We start from the raw sequence: 17,137 nt of genomic DNA on the forward strand, positions 1-17,137 counted from the left end.
GCTTTTTTAAGGCAAATCATTAAGCAATCCTGAGTTGCTGAGATCCAACCAATAAAACTAAGACTATATTTCCTTCAGTCAGACTGATATAAAACTTTTAAGAGTTTCCAGTCTTTCTAATAAGGGATTTTCTAGCTCTTTCAGCTGAATCACCCAAAAAGTAATTTTCCTTTTGTCCTCAATTATGCAAATGTGATATATATATATATAATTCCATATTCAACACCCCCATTTAAAATAATTGTGAAACTCTCACAATGGCACTGTGGATTTCTTAGGTGGATGCTGCCAGCCTAATTTCAAAGGTGAGAGAGTTAAAGTTCAGAGCAATTATTATCATTCATGGCTGAATCCAAAGTTCTGTCTTCCAGCAGAGTGTGAGGATGGAGAAGGAAAAGCAGGAGGAGGGCACATTTATTGCTTTTATTAAAAATATGATTTAGTTTAATTTCTTATAAGCTCTAATCCCAGGGGGTGAAGTTTATTTCCATGAGGGGGTTAACAGACCCCCTTCAAATTATGTAGTGTTAACTTCACACCCCAGCTACTCTCCTATAGATTAGTTATTGATGGCAAGTGAAGCTATTTATAACAACACATTAATGACACATCAGTGACTCACAGAAGACCTGGAGACATTCCATTTAGAAGAATTCAGCTGTTACATTTAGATTCCTCTGTCCCAAGCTTGCTTTTTCCTTTTTTCTTTTCAGAGGTAGTCCCAGGGCTGAAATATCAAGCTACTCATTTTGTATGCTGACATCAGAAATAGCAATCTCTCCCTCAGATTGATTTAGATGCCACCCTTAAGAAATTCTGGAGTGGGAATACTGACCCTGAAATCTAGACGATGTGGCCCAACTTGAAGAAAATTGACATTTAAAAATCAGACTTGTACCAAATTAATGAGCTAGGATTATTTATATCACAAAATCCTATACATGATTTCTGTCTGCAAATTGCCCCAGCCCCTTAAAATGTGATTTATAATTACCTATAGCACAACTTTTTCAAGTCTATATTTATAAAAAAAAAAAAAAAATGGCTCAACACACTTAGCCTAGACTTGTTCCTGCTGAAAACTCACACTTTTTGGCATTTTAAAAGAAATCATTCCCAGGTTTCTCGGAAATTATATAATGGCAAAATGAAAGCAAAGTGCTATGCAAATATACATTGTGATTAATAGCCATGATGCTATTGTGAACTTAACAGCTGGCCTCTCAATTCTGAAATCAGCTGATAGATGATCACTTGCCCTGCAGATTTGGTTATTTTTTAAAGTTATAGTTGTTTCAGTGATCCTTTAGAGTATTACCTTTCAGCTTAGGATATTACCAAGTGAAAGGCTCCCCCTCCCCCCAACATGAGAAAACTGACCTTGAAATCTCCCATCCTCCTATTTGGTCTGTCTTCCCCTGGAGACCCTGGGTCTGATACCATTCTGTTATAAGTTTTAGTTGTGTGGTCTTTTTGCACTCACTGGATTTAGACTCTAACATACACACACACAGTGTTTCTAGGTAGCATAACAGTTGTTCCCTGTATGGAAAAGCATTTCATCAGCACATACATTCTTTAGTCACTTTTGAGATCTTTTATAGTTCACAATCTGAGGTCCAGTTAAAATAGCTCCTCTGTGTAGAATCACAGATGTAATGGCTGTCAGAGCCACCCAAACCCCCCAAGTCATACGGCACAGCATGGTCATGCTTCCCTGAGACCCTCGTTCTCGCCTTATCTCCAGCCAAAACGTCGTGACCATTGCTGAACTCTCCCCACTGGAGATGACAGAGTCCACTCTTTAAAGAGTAGGGGCATCTCTAATCGTCAAAAGGTGGATGCTCCAGGTTCACTTTTACTGTGACAGTTGTTTTGAGGTTGAACTCTTGGCCTGGGCTCTTTGCAGTGTGCGCTCGCCATTGGTTGACAGCATGTGGGGAGTTTGGAGTCTACTCTCCACTCAGCTGCATCTCTATGCCTAGGGCCTTTTTACCACTCCCTCTCCCCTGGTACTAGGAATATGTCATAGGTCAAAATTGCATTCTAGGCAGCCATTCTGAGCTGCAAAAGCAAAAAACTATTATTTTTCACAAAAGGTTTCCACATGCTTTTTCTCATCTCCGGTCAGTATTCTAAGGAGTGCACTATTGCTACTGACATTATCCTTATTCTCCCCATTTGACAGACAATAGATTGAGATCCAAAGGGGTTCAGTGATTTAGCCATAAGCGCGCAAACAGAAAATATCAGGAGCCAGGGGCAGGATTCAAGCCGCACCTCTGGCTCAGAACCCCCTGCCGTCACGCTGTACCAGGCTGCCTCCATGCTCCTCAGCCTAGAAGGTACAAAAGGGAGTGGAAGGAAAGGAGGATGAAAGCCACTTTCAATCTACAGTCATTGTAGTCCCGACCAATCTACTAAGCAGACATATTAGAAATAAGAGAATGAACACTGTCTTCTTAGGCTGAGAACCTTGTAATCCCCAGGGAGATTGGCCCAGAAAAATGCCTGTCAGGGCCCACAGTGTGGGTGAGCTGGCTGTCACCCGGCAGCTCTTAGCACAGGGCTGGTAATTAGCAGAGTTGAAATCTGCTCTCCTGGTCTCAGATTCCCTTAAACACCATTGGCACAAAGGGGGAGGAAAGCATGCACCCCGCAGCTGAGTCCCAGCTGAGCTGAGCAAGGCCCTGCACGGCTGTCCCTGAGCAAGCCTGGAGCAGCCTGCGGGGTGGGGGGTGGGGGGTGGAGGGAACAATGACTTTCCTAGCTCCGGTTGGCACATGGAACGTTCTCGTTAGGACTCAGGGCACAATTAAACATTGCCAGAGCCAGCTCCCGACTGAGTTGCAAAGAAAGATGTAAACACACACACGCAGACCCATTACACTCACACACACTTCAAGCTGAAAAGAAAATTAATCAAAAACCCAATGAACGCCTGAACTCTATAATTAAGCCTAAATGATCCTTGGATAGAAAGGAGCCCAGTGAGCAAGCTCAGCGCACGCAGATATTTTTACCCCAGAGTCTTATTGCCATTAATTTCTTTTGAGATCTTGAGTACATCTGGTTCCAGTGTTCCTGGTAGGCCATCTGCCCGTGGAAGGCCTTTGGGGTGGATGCAGCTCCAAGAACAGGGGCCAGCCCAGGAGGTTGGCTGCCCCCTGACACTTCTGTAGGAGGACCTCTGGGGGGGCACAATAGCCAACAAGGTCAGCTGCTCCCCCCATGATGGACCTCAGCCCCAATGGCCATCCTGGTGGCTCCTGTGAGTGTGCAGCATCTGCTTTGCACAGAGAGAAAGCCACCTCACCTCTGCTCAAGTTCTGAATCTCAGCAGTGACCCTGTCCTCTGTCACTGTCATGAATGGCATCTCCTGCTGATTAACATGTTGTAGTCAGCATAGCACAGACACAAATATGTTGTCATTTTATGATCAACCATGCTGTCAGATGGGCTTGATAGCCCTACTTTACAGGAATGTGAAGCAGAAAGGCCATGTGACCTGCCAGGGGTCATACTCAGGGCTTGTGCTTCTGTCTCTGTTTCCCCACCCCCACCCCGACTAGGCTGAGGAACATTGCCCCTCTAGTTCAAGGTCACCTTTCCTGCTTGTCCAGCCACTGCTGTTCCTGGGACAAGGCTGACTGGTAGACTAGAAGCGGGAGGTTTTGCACGGCAGCCCTGACTGGCCCATAGATGTACTTTGATGACACCACATGGGCTCTCTCCTGAGTAGCTGGGGCTGCGTTCTCAGGCTCCGTGCTGATGGTGGTCTCTCCCAGCTCACATCAGCAGGGAGATCCCTCTGGGGCTCTGAGGTTGGAGGCTGGAGCCCATGGATGGACATCTTCTGGACTCAGCTGGTGAGCTACATCTAGAGCAGATCATTTAACTCACCCTTGCCTCAGTTTCCCCCTCTGTTACTTGAGCCTCTGACACAGCCTAGCCAGCGTTAGTAGTGGTGAGGATGGCAGTGGGTGCTCTCAAAAAATACTCCCAAATGTCGAGAACATCAGGTGCACTCTGGTACCTCCTAATGACATTTCGGTCAACTATGGCTCCATAGATGATGAGCCCTAAGGGCTGCGCAATGTGTCCTCCATGTGGAGTGGGGGGTACTGGCTAGGTCTGGCAAATGCACTCTCTGACCTTCGCACAACCTCGACTTCGCCCGCCAATGCACTTCTCCAGCTGTGCCCCCGCCATTGAGTGATGCGTGACCATATTGTCAGATAAGTAGAATAACAGGCCCTCACGCCCCACTTATTTGGAAGCCCAAAGCCATCTCAGGGGAACCCATTCTGTCTGCCCAGTCAGGCCTGGCCTCAGTAAAGAGCTGCCCCCACTCCCAACCCCCATCCTGAAGAGGTAGTGCCTCTGGAGTTAAGAAAGGAAGGAGGACCCCAGCAAGCAGCTCAGACAGAGGCGGATTTTGCAGCTGGAACTCCAAGAGGCCTTTTGGCAAGGAAGCAGGGCTGACTCAGATCTGGGCCAGACTTGAAATCCCAGAACTATTTGCCTGGTTTAAGTCGACTAAAGAAGCCAGCTAGGGACAGCTACATTTTTGCTGTCATGGATTCAGACAAGAGCTGCAGATGGTAAAATTAATGCTAACATAGATATGTGTATGTACAGCTTTCTGTGGGTCTCTACTGGCCTGTCTGATGCCCAGGTCTTAGCTGGGACCCCCTGTTTAGAGATAGCATTACAGATTGGGTGATGGGTATAGATAAATGAGCAAGTGCTTCTTCCCAGGCTGTGCCCTCCTCAAACTGCCTCAGCACACAGTAGGCATCTTTGGTCACAGCCCCTCTCTCTGCCTGTTCTCTCTGCCATGGCCCCATCCAGCTGGTCCCCACCGCAGACTCTCTAGGGAGCAGTGTCAAAGAGAACCAACCAGGACCAAGGTGAAGCTGGGAGCAGGAGTCTGAGAAGCAGGAGTCTCTCCTATGCCTCCAGGACCCAGTTGCCCTTGGCTATCCCAGAAAATGTGCCTTGATACTTAAAGCAGCTGAGTGCTACGTCAGAAATGCCCAAGTGAAGGGAAAGTAGATATTGGAAGTGTAACCATGAGGTTAGAGGACCAGACCCAGCAATGGCCCAGAAGCACACAGACCTCTGTGGGAATGTGAGTGACACTACACATGGACCATTTGAACAGAGACATGGCTGAGCATGAGGCCAGCTCAGGCTGCCGAGGCCTGTCCTTGATAATGGCAGAGAGGTGACAGGAAAGAGGATGGGCTACTTTGCTTCCAGCCAGGCCCTGGACTTTGTGAGCTGCACAAAGTCACCCCGGGCACAGAGTTCCAGAAGCTACTCACTGAGGCTCATGCAGATACCTGGCCCACCCCAGCTCCCTTTCACCCTGGACACCTTGGCAGCCTCTGCCCAATCCCAATCCTGTTCACACCATCTTGCAAACATTGTCTTCTTCCGAGGGTGAACAAATGAAGGCTGTTGTGAGAACTCTCAACATCCTCCCTCCTCAACAATCTATCTGGAGTGTTGCCTCCATGCCAGGCCACAAAGAGCCCCTGACACAGGGAGTAAGCATCACAGGAAGCTCTGGGGGCCAGTTGCCGCCCTTGGGGGTCACACATCTCAAGGAACCTTAGACTCCTGGCAGGTGCTTCTGCCATAGCCTTTTCTCCCTCTACCCTTTGTCTCAGCCAGCCAAACCCAGAGGGACAGAGGGACATGGCTGTCAGGCCTGAGGGCTGGGGGGAGAGGCGTGCATTGACAAGGCAGCTCTTCTGTCAGGCATTCCGAGCTCTTCCCAGAAGAGGCCCAGGGGAGAACCTATAGCCACATCCATGCAGACACAGCACTGGTGATGAAACAGCTGGTTATCTCTCCATCTGCTCTCGTCCCATCCCCCCCACACACCCTTCAGGCCAATTAGCAGATTCCACACAGACGTGATCCCATGAAATGTTAATTGGAAAAATAACAGGAAAGATAATACATGCACTTCAGGCTGAGAACTATTTCATTAAACTTGGCTTTGGAAGCAAGACAGCCAATTAAATTATTTCCTACTTCACTCCCTCACATAGCAGAAACTATAGAAAGCTATTACTTCTAATTAATTAGAAGAGAAAGAAGGACCCTGCCTATCCATATCAGATGGATAGGACAGAGCCGCTACCCTGACCTCTTGGTGCACACACGCGCACTTGTACACACGTACCACATGAGCACACACGCAGCACAAACTAAAGACTCATCTGAGGAATATCATTGATCTTCTGAAGCAGCAAGAAAACACCTGCTCCCAAGAGCCACTGGCGCAGTCAAGCCAGGACTGTGCCTTCTTTGGGCAGGTTTATCAGAGAGGAAAGACGGCATGTGTGGTGAAAGAATAAACAATTCTATATTCATTTGGGTTCCAAAGTTTCTGCAGCCAAAAAACAATCTTGCCTTTTCCGTTTCTGCCAACTCCCTGCTCCTGATGTACCAGATGGGCTCACCAACCAGACCTGAGTGCCCCGTACCTGGCTCGCACTTGGCTTTGTTCTTCCCCTTTCACCTTCTGTCTGTTGAGTGGGAACCAGGCCTGCTCTCAGTGTCATTATCACCCCGAGGTTGTCTGGCTCTGGGAGCGCCTTGATGGAGCTCTGACCTGTGCCTGGTCTTGGGGAAAACCAATGGACAAAGTTCTCCATGCAGCTGCAATATTCTAAGCATGAATATTATACTAACCCAAGGCACCTTTATTTTATAGTGATGTGAAAACACTAATAACATAGGGGCCCTAAAAAGCGGTTACCATCACCTATGGTTCCCACCGGCATCTCCAGTTTGGTTCCTGGGCAGCAGACACCATGGTTGTCTCAGGCCTCTGTCATGTGTACCCACGCCATGCTCTGCCTTCCCTATCACCTGCTTTGTCTCATCATGTGCCATGTAAGATGTCAGGGTTGGTAAAGTCTAGCACAACCAGGACTACTGAGCAACTGCCTCCTGCAGGAAGGGGAACTGACATTCATTGGTGCAAGAGCACGGTGGCTAGTCCCAACGTTCTAGAACATTACAGAATGACTTCACGCTATTAAGATCCTGCTTTTACATACAATGTTTGTCTACTAACTTTGAGCACTTGAAACCAGTTTATTCGGTCATTTATACAAGGATTTTGGATGCGTTTCTTCTTAAAACTGAAACCGTGCATAAAATATGAAAATGCAGCTATATTCATTTATAATCATAAAAATTTGTATCATATTAACAATATATTTCTCTGAAACAAACCCAGTATATACAAAAATTCAGATATAAAGCAGGGGGAAAAAATGATCAGGGAAGAAAAGGTAGATGCCTACCTGTAGATTTGCCTCAGAGCAATTCCTTCTATGCATTCAAAATTACTTTTAAATTTAAAAATTCAATTCACTTGCTACTTCTTTAGTATCACAACTATGACATAAAGCAATATATACATGTACTCTCCAGGAAAAATCTGTGACAAATTTTCTCTTTAAAGAAAAATTGATTGACAACTTCAAGATAAATGATTTAGACACGTTCAAGAAGCAAGTTTTAAGTCCTTTTCAGAAAACTGGGTAAGCCACAGGGTATGGTGAATCATCAATTCTTGAAAATCTTGTGCTTTGGATGCTGAGAACAAGACCATGACAGAAGGAGTCTGGAATTTCTATCCATTTCTAGAGATCATTTTGTGCCTTATGATGGGTTACATTTACAGATGATCTGAAATATCTTAATATTTTAGCAGAACCATGTAAAAAGTATACACCCTCCTTACAGACTAATGCATGGATAAAATTTCAAGGGTCATCATTCCCTTGAAATTTATTTATAGAGCTGAGTTTAGGAACATCTGCTTTTAAGGAATGCCATTCCTTGGTCACTAAGTGGTCTAATGTCCATTTTATTTGCATGTTTCCGTGTCCAAATACAGGACAAGGCACGCCCAGCAAGCAGAACCACATGGCAGAGACTAAGGAGGAGGAAATGACTGTTGGCCGGTGGCTCCAGATGCTGAAGGCTTGGACAGTTGGCTTCTCATTAAAATGAGCGCCACCCTGCTTGTCCCCTGCCACCCTCCCCTCCTGTGACCTGTACCCTCCCCACCTCACCACATGCCAAGCAGCGGTCCTGGGCCTCACTAAGCGGGCTGGTCACCTTGCAGGGGCCTGTGTTGAAGCAGGAGTTGTCTCTATCTTTGGGAGCGACGGGAGACTGGGCCCGCCCAGATGTCATGTTCACCCCCAACCCCTAAATGAAGCCACCCAGGGATGGAGAGCTGGTCAGCCTGGATTTGAGAACACCTCAAATGGCCCAGCCTTGGGCCCCAAACTCTGTTTTCCCTCCCAACCCTTTTAGACAGGAAATTATTATCTCGGCTCTTCTTTCCTTCTCCGCATGGGTGACCAGTGTTAATATTCTCTCAAGATTTCTCTGATCCTTGGAGAGCCAGGGCCATATCATTTCCCATTTCCCATATTATGGCCCTCTGGGTGCCTTCAAGTGGCCAAGAACAATGTGTAGTTATCACAGGATCAATAGAGTGAGGGGAGAACCACCCCAAGGGGGCAAAATGATATGTGTTTTATTTATTGGCTTATTACTTTACTTACTGATTGATTGCTGAAATATGTATGATACAGTAGAAAATCCACTCCTACCAACCCCAGAATTTGTCTTTTTGGTTCCACAGAGCACAATGAATTAGTTATTCCTCTTTGAAGCCAAGGGGGGAATGAGGATGGAGGAAATTCCCTCCTTTGATCAGACACTTGAACCCCAACAAAATTTTCAATAGGATTTGACCCTACAAATCAGCAGAAGCACTGCTGTCTGAATAGAAGCCCTCACCCAACATATACTCACATATATAAACACACCCACACTCCAGCAACAGCCCTCCTTGTTCCTGTTGGGGGTGGGGGGAGAGGAGGGAACCAGCCAGCAGCTCCCTAACCATCCGGAAGCCATGCTGCCTAACTTTGCCAGAACTTGACTTCTTCTGCCCTGTATCTTCCTAATGCCACATATACATTAGAATCACCTTACGGAGATAAGCAACTATCCAAAACTCACTAAGGCAGAAACTCAAGGGTTGAATCTGTTGCCAGATGATTCCAGTGTGAAACAATGGTTAGAAACACTTTGGGTGTCTTCTTTGCTTTGTCCCCTTCTATCACACACATCCTTCATCCTCTGTTGCCCAGAAAATCTCTTTCCCTTTCTCCAGCGCCTCCTCCTCACTGGACCAACCCCTCAGTTCAATCATGCCTGGAGCATTGACTGGTGCCTACCCCTAGCTTGGGGGCCACAGTCAGTCCACTCCTAGTTTTTCTGGGAACACAAGTCCACCCCTTGCCAGATTTCCTCTCCAGAGGCACCTCCACCAGTCTCCTACCTTCCAAATGTTTAAAGGGTACTTTCGTGGTTTCGTGTCTCCAAAGCCCTATCTTGATACATGACCCAGACCTGGTTTAACAAGCCACAGCCTGGTCATTTCGGCAGAGCCAGCTGAATCGAAAGAGGACCAACAGGTTCCACAGAGGGGCATCATACTGCCCTTAAGCCAGTCCCTTCCCCAACCACCTGGAAGTCTTTACAGCTCACTCTTCACACTTCTAACATCTCTACTGCTCTCTGGAGTATGTGTGTGTGCACATGTGAGCATGCCCATGTATATATTCTTCCTTTACACAGACCACCTAGATCAACAGAGATGGACTCCACTCCTGATGGGCCCACCTGTGTTCCATTTTAGATATATACACAGAATGTTGTGATGTACACACACTGTTAGACCACACACACACACCGTTTGGGGAACCTGTGATATGGGAACAGTTGTTTCCGCTCCCTGATCTCCCCATTTGAGTAACTGCCCTGGACCAGGGGTGTTTTACACACAGCTGCAGCTGCCTGAGTTCCCCTCTTGGCCTCCATCTGCCAAGCCTTCCCCCTCGCTCAGAACACCCCTGCCCTCAACGCCGTGTTTCAGGATGCAGCTCTCTGATAGGTCACAGAGAGTTCAGTCTGTGGGTGCTAAAGAGTTGAATGCCACTCTCCCAGTGGACATTTATGTTTTCATAGGGCCCTACAGATAATGCCTTCATCTGCAAGAGTGACCCTAACGGTGGGAATTTCAGGCACAGCCGTGAGCCAGTAAGAGATCCTTTTGTAACAGGAGGGCTTTAGGGCCCCAAATCACACCTAGCTCTAGGTTTCACCATTCCTAAATACATGAGTCCAAGCACAGGTACCTTTATACACTTTCCATAATTCTGAGGCACCACCCTTATCCTGACCCTGTCTTTCAAGGTGAAAAATAAATTTAAAAAGGAAACTGATAAATTAATTTTAACTATACTGGGAAATGAAACCGATTTTTCACGGTGCCAGCCATGTGTCCCCCCCACCGCCCCCGCCCCCACTCTGTTCCATTCCCTGTTGCCTTCTCCTCCCGCTGTCACCGTTTGCACTCACTTACAGGTGTCCCTGCGTGTCCTCCCTACCTCCATGTATTGCTTCCTCCCTACCCTTCCCCCACCCCCATCTATTTGCTTTTTTTTGCCATTTCCCCATGAAAGTATACTGGGGTTGTTTGTTTTGGGGGTCCTCAGGACAAAGAACAGGTATGAGCATGCGTCACTTTGGAGAGTGAGAGACCAGGTATTCTGCCACCACTTGGAGAAAAACCCAGCAAGAGACAAATGCTGGCTCTGCAGAGTGCCTTAAAAATGACTTTAATTAGGAAATTCTGAGTCTTCAGTCTTTGGATGTTACATAAATTCAAACAGATGTTGCAGTTCACATCTCTGGGATCAAAAAAAAAAAGTAAAAAAAAGAAGGAATCAAAAAAAAAAAAAGAACCTTTTCCTTTTAAACTGGGCCCTCAACATGTAATCTTAATTTTCTGAAAAGCCTGGGGAAGAAACAAAGCAACTCTGGGACACCTAGATGGCAGGTGCAGGAACCCTGCCCAGCTAGGGAAAGTGGCAGAGAGGGTGGGTCCTGCCCTCAGGTGTGATCGGGCAGGCACTCTAAGGTGGGAAAGAAGCTAGTAACTGAGTGAGGAAGAGAAATGGGACCCTCGCCCTTCTCCCTAATGATGCACTCACCTCCTTTATGATCTAGTGCTCTGAAATGGGGGTGGGGATGCAGAACATTCTAGAAATGCAGAGGGGTCAACTTTGCTCTTTCCTCCCCTCCTCACTACCCCTCTTTACTGGAGCCCATTTTGACCACCTTCTGCCTTCCTTTTGTTAAATGAATTTTTCCTTTCACCCCTTGCCACCTAGGAGCTGACAAAAATACAGTATTTTGAAGCATCTGAGCTTCTGAAGATAGTTAAGGCTCCTAGGATATGGCCTGTGTTTCCTGTCCATTTATTTTTGAATAGTCAGACTTCTCTAGGCAAGGATGGGAAGTATCACCAGGATGGAGATCTTGACATGTACTTGATCTTGAAAACTCAGTGTTGGTTGAAGAACTGAGTCCCAACATCAGCATCCTCCTCTTTCTCCCCACCAGTACCCCATCTGCTCTCCTACCTTGAAAGTCAGTGCCTGGCTGAAAACTTCCTGGTGTCAGCTAATTGACACCTGTTCTCACCCCTGGACCTTCTCTTCAAATCTATCCTGGCTTTTTTTACTCCCCCCCCCCCCCCCCACACACAAGAGATGTGACCCTCTGTATTCATATTCTCTTTCTTGCTCTCTCTCTCCTCATCCCTCCCCTCACCTTTTCTCCCCCTCCCTCCCATTATCTCCTCAGCCCTCCTTCCCTCCCCCTCTGCTTCTTTCCCTCCCTTCCCACCTCACACAAAAGAGGAAGAGCAAAAAGGAGACCCAGATACTGAAATAGAGAAGTGACTGGTGACTTCCACTCTTGGAATACAATTATTTCTCTGTTATACACATCATGGAGTGGGGGAGGGGCATGCTCTTAAACTAAACCCAGGTCTTTATAACCTTAATTACCACCCCCTTCCTCAAGTCAGCCAAGCACTCCCTGTTCAGTCTAAAGGAAGCAGCTTCATGACCATGGCTTTAGGAAAGGATTCCTGATCTTCTCTGTGAGAAGTGGGTCTGGGGGGTGGGGAGGAGCTTTCTAAGAAAGTGTATGTGCAAGTTTTTCCAGCTCATTCATTCTAAGAACTAGACACTACACTAGCTGGACAAGCCACGTATAAATGTGTGTGCACAGCTTAGATATATGAGGACTGGGGGACAGTGACAGTTGGGCAAACAAAATATAAGTGGTATTCCTTTCTTACTTTAAAGACTAATGTTCTGTGTTAAACTCTATAATGGTTTAGAAAGAGAAATAAGGATGTACTTGATTTTTAAGAAGACTAGCGCTGTTCACCGCTGCCAGGTGCCCAGGAAACCCATCTCTCCTTGTTGCTGACGGGACAAGAGATTCTCAATCTCTGTTCTCAAAAGCGATGCAAGGGGTCTGCAGATCCTTTCAGAATCAGCCCTACATTGTTTGGAAAGCACAAGTTACTAAGCCTCTTCAAGGCTAAGTCATGACCTGCCCAATCAGTGACCCCCACACTGCTCTGAACTGGGTCTAGACCCCTGGGTGACCACGGTGGGGAGCCCCAGTGGGCTCCCACTTTAAACCATGAAGAGGAGCTGTGCTCAGAATTTCCCAGATTCCCTATGCAAATTGAAGGGCTTCTTCCAAGGCCCCTCCCTGAAGCCTGCTACATAGGTAAGAAGGTGAGCGATCTACAGAGCAAAAAGTTTATTTCAACAAACCTTTATTCAGGAATCCACATGTACTAGACACTATGTTTTTTTCTTTTTCTTTTTATGGAGATCTGTAGTCTACAAAACTACAGATTTCAGGAGTCTAGTTTCTCGCCTAAGCGATTATGTAGCCCATACCAGGCCCACCAATCACTGTGCACTGCCACGCTCCGCCCACCTGCCACTGCCCCTCTGGCACCCCCATCCCATCAGGGGCCAGACACCATACTTAAGTTCCTCACTCCACCACACAGACAAAAATAAGTCATCCTTTCAGAAGGTCCATTCTAGTCTAGGAATTCTCTCCTGTGGTGGACAGTCAATATAAAGAAACTAGAATAGGGTCTGTGGTGAGAAGCATGAGGGGAGCAGACAGACCAGGTTGGGGAATCAAGAGCTGAGGAGACAAATACCAGGTTATTTCACTCAGATGTGAAATATGTAGAAACTAAAAGAACAGAAAACCCAAACCCTGTAATCCTAGAGATTCTGACTGTAGAACTAAAGCGGGGAGTGGGCCCAGTGACTAAATAAATGATAGAGCCAGTAACTATGTGTGATTTGATTGGGGGGGGGAGGTTTGCAGCATTTATCTGAAGAGGGGTGAACCTCTACCCCCCAAGTCATATGCAGTGTTATGAACCATTGTTGCCCCAACACAAATAATACAACATTTTTAAAAGTATGGGAGATCTGCTCTGGGCAGGTTTCCATCTGGGCCATACCAAGGAGTAACTGTCAACTGCTTTTCCTAATAATGCCAATAATAATGATTTGCTGTCTTCAGACACCCCCATTTAACTCTGCATCCTCAACCACCCTGCTCCCTGTAAGGCTTGCCATCCACACTGTCCATGAGCAAAACAATCTCCAGATTATCCTGACCTGTCTTCAGCAATCCATGGCCTATCTTCAAAATTCATCCACAGAGGTGTGAAAAGGTTCCGTGACTTCCCCAAGTCACATGGCTGCAGTGTGTCAGAGTGAGATTTCAGGAGGGCTTACTGGGTTCCATAGCTAGATTTTTTTCCTCAATGCAACAGCACAAGATGAAAGACCAGAAGACCCAAAACTGAAGGCCAATATTACCTCTTCCTGTGCGTGTGGAACCTTGAAAAGTGCCCTGCAAACATGAGACAGGATGTGAAATGGAAGTATAAATCAGAAGGCCTGGTGTACATGGAAGGCACTGAGGCAACTCTGCCATCAGTCTAAACACTCCCCTTACCTGCTCTCTGTGCGATTCATTAAGTAAATAAATATAATTAAAAGGAGGTATTTTTATAGCTAACTACACACAACTCCCAAAGCAATTTTGACTCAAGTTGGAAAAGTTAAAACAGTATATATATTCTGTCTATAAACTAATTATCGGATTCAAATGGATTCAGAGTAAGCCCACTTCTAAGGTATTCTATAAGAGCATGTGTGTAATTACCCCGAATGTATTGAAGAAGCTCTGGGGCATGGCCCTTGTTAGGAGCTTCTGAGCATTCTGTGTGGGGAAAGGAGCTCCCAGGGGTGGTCCGCCTGTTGGATTTGTTATCCTCCAGACCTCTGCCTTCCTCTTTCCTCTCTCAGCCATGGAGAACTCCCGGCAGTGAACAGAAAGCACCTGTCACTGTGGGCCACGAGGCAGTGCACAGAGCCCGCCAGTCTAGACTGGCAAATAGCTGATTTCAGCTTCTGGGAAAGCTTAGAAGGTGCAAACTATGACTGATAGTAGAAGACAGGTGCTATGGTATGAACATGTGTGTCGCCCACCCCCTCCCTCCCCACCTTAACCACCAAGATGGTGGCATTTGGAGGTAGGGGTCTTTGGGGGACAGTTAGGTCTGGATGAGACCACCAGCTTGATCTTCTTACAAGGGGATGAAGAGACCCGAGTGCTCTCTCAGACATGAGGAAACCCGGGCCCTCACTGTGGTGACACAGTGGTCTTGAACTTGCAGGCTCCCGAACCATGAGAAGTGGTGCTGTTCCTTTAAACGCACCACCCCCATCCAGCACGTGGTGTTCTTGCTATGATAGCCCCAACTAAGATATGAGGCATACTTAATTTTCTGAAACGGTTCTGAGATCTAACTGTCCAATCCCTGTGCTTCTGTAAAGCAAATATACTACCTTAGAGTATGGGGAGTTCTATTAAAATAAAAATGAAGCACACTTTCACAGAATTTCCAAATGTTGCCTGCTCTCTTCTCCCCATGATCAGTGGAAAACTAACACTGGGCAAGACAAGCACCCTCCCCACGCCTCCACCTTAGCTTGTGTTATATACAGTGTCTCTGCCCTACTGAGGTGCCTTCAAAAGTCCAAGGGGCATTGGATAAAACCACCCAAAGACAAAGATATCTTGGTGAGCCCAGGTTCCAAATTAAGGAAGTGATGTGTTTCATGTCCATGGGAAGGATAGAGAGCGAACTAAGGTAGATGGTGAATGAACAAACTCCCAGAATAAACAAGAGGGATATGGGGTGGGGGGGGGCAGTCCTAAAGTCATGATCAGTTTCTAAACCAAAAATCCCTGTGATAGTCTGACAGACACAAAACAGTTTAAATCAAATCTACCCTCCAAATTCTGGAATTTGTCTTTGCCTCAGCCCAATAGCCAAATCTACATTGTAGCAATTGCTCACACTATGATCTACCTTGAAGATGATGGGAACCAATTATTTTCCTGTCACTAAAGAAAGAGAAATGGGCTCCAAAAGAAGCTATAGGCATCTTTCATTAAGATTCTGAGAATAAAGAATGGTCTCTGCTGGGGAATTTTTCTTCTCTTCCTAACGTCCCTGTTCCACCCAAACAGAGAGACTCACATGGCAACAATCAAGACACAAGTGTTCTGGAGAGTTTGTCCCTGGGAAATTCACTTGCTCTGGCTCTCCTGAATTCCAAAGTTTTAAATGGGTGGCCTTAAATATCACCCAAATCCCACTTCCCTAAAGTGGGATACACCTGGAGGTGCATGCCCTTCAGTGGTTTGCCCCTGGCTGGGTTGAATTTCAAGCCTGACCAGAGGTGGCCGGGCATCTAATTCCCACAAGTTTAATGACAAATATCTTCTTGGTGTCAGAGAGCAATGAGGGGCTGCTCTCACTTGTAGTTATAAACCACTGGGTCTCAGAAGCCCAGTGCCCCAAGAGGGCCCAGAAGGGGGCCCTCCCTGGTGGCGCAGCGGGTTAAAGCACAGCACTAAGAAGCTTAAGCCACTTTCACATGAGTTCGATTCCCGCCTGCCCCGGAGGTGACCACATGGCGAGGCAGACCTCTCCTGACCCTCTCCCGCTGCTCCCCTCAGCAGTGTACTTTGATCATCTGCCTGTTCTGCTCCCCACTCTGTCTCTGGCGAATCTTCTCACCCTCCGCATCTCTGGCCTGTACCCCAGTTTTGTATGAATAATCTTAAAAAAAAAAAAAAGGTCCAGAAGGTCCCCAGACTTCCACATGTTCTAATATCATCCCCACACAAAGGAGCATCTCCAGAATAACATTCCCACTGTGTGAGAGCTGACACATGAGCCTGCCTAAGGCCCCTGAGACAGCTGTCAGCCCCACTTGCCATAACCCTGGGTCTTGAGATGCTTGAGGCAGGACAGGGTCTCCTTCGATGGAATCACTGATCACACAATCCAGCATCCTGTCTGCATGAGGCCCAGACAGGAGTCACAGGCTGGACCTGCCTGCATAGACATGGAACTGGGCATCCCCCATCGCTGGCCCTAAGTGTGTCTAGGATACACCCAAGCGGGAATTAACATCACTTTTAGGGTCCAGAGGGGAAAAAGGAAACTGTCGTTGACTTCCGTTACTTATCTTTTGCCAAAGTGAGATTTCAACTAGGGCATTTGCAACTTCTAGAGTCCAGGGTTTCCTCTCCAATGGCCACATCACAAGAGGTTGTACTACAGGAGCCAGCTGCCAGTGGAGGTCACACTCCGTGAGAAGCTGCTGTCCAGCTGTAGTCCCAGCCTCGCCCCCGTCCCCCACTCCAAATGGCGTTTGGCTTTCACACCTTGTGCCTGCCCTGCCCCCTGCCCCATTGCTAAGTCTCCTGCCACTCAGCACCACACAGAAGTGCACCCCCCACCATCCCAGGTGCCAGCCAGCAGATGTATTTGTCTGGGGCACCGGAGTATGAGAAAACAAATCCTGTGTAGAACAAATGTGGGGAGCGCTTGTTTATTTGTTAGACATTTCAAATCATGTTTTCTATAAAACTGGCTCCCAGGCAAAGAAAAGCTGCATAAAAAATCTTGGAGGGCGAAATGATTAAAGTGCAGGAGTGAAATAGAGGAGGCTGCCCACAGCCCTCCAAACAGAAGGGGAAACCTGGGCATCTGTGGGAGAACTTGGGAACAAGGAAACCCGCCTTCTGCACCAG

This window comes from Condylura cristata, unplaced genomic scaffold (genome assembly GCF_000260355.1).
Source record: "Condylura cristata isolate star-nosed mole 26May11 unplaced genomic scaffold, ConCri1.0 scaffold00024, whole genome shotgun sequence".
In the NCBI taxonomy this organism is placed as follows: Eukaryota; Metazoa; Chordata; class Mammalia; order Eulipotyphla; family Talpidae; genus Condylura; species Condylura cristata.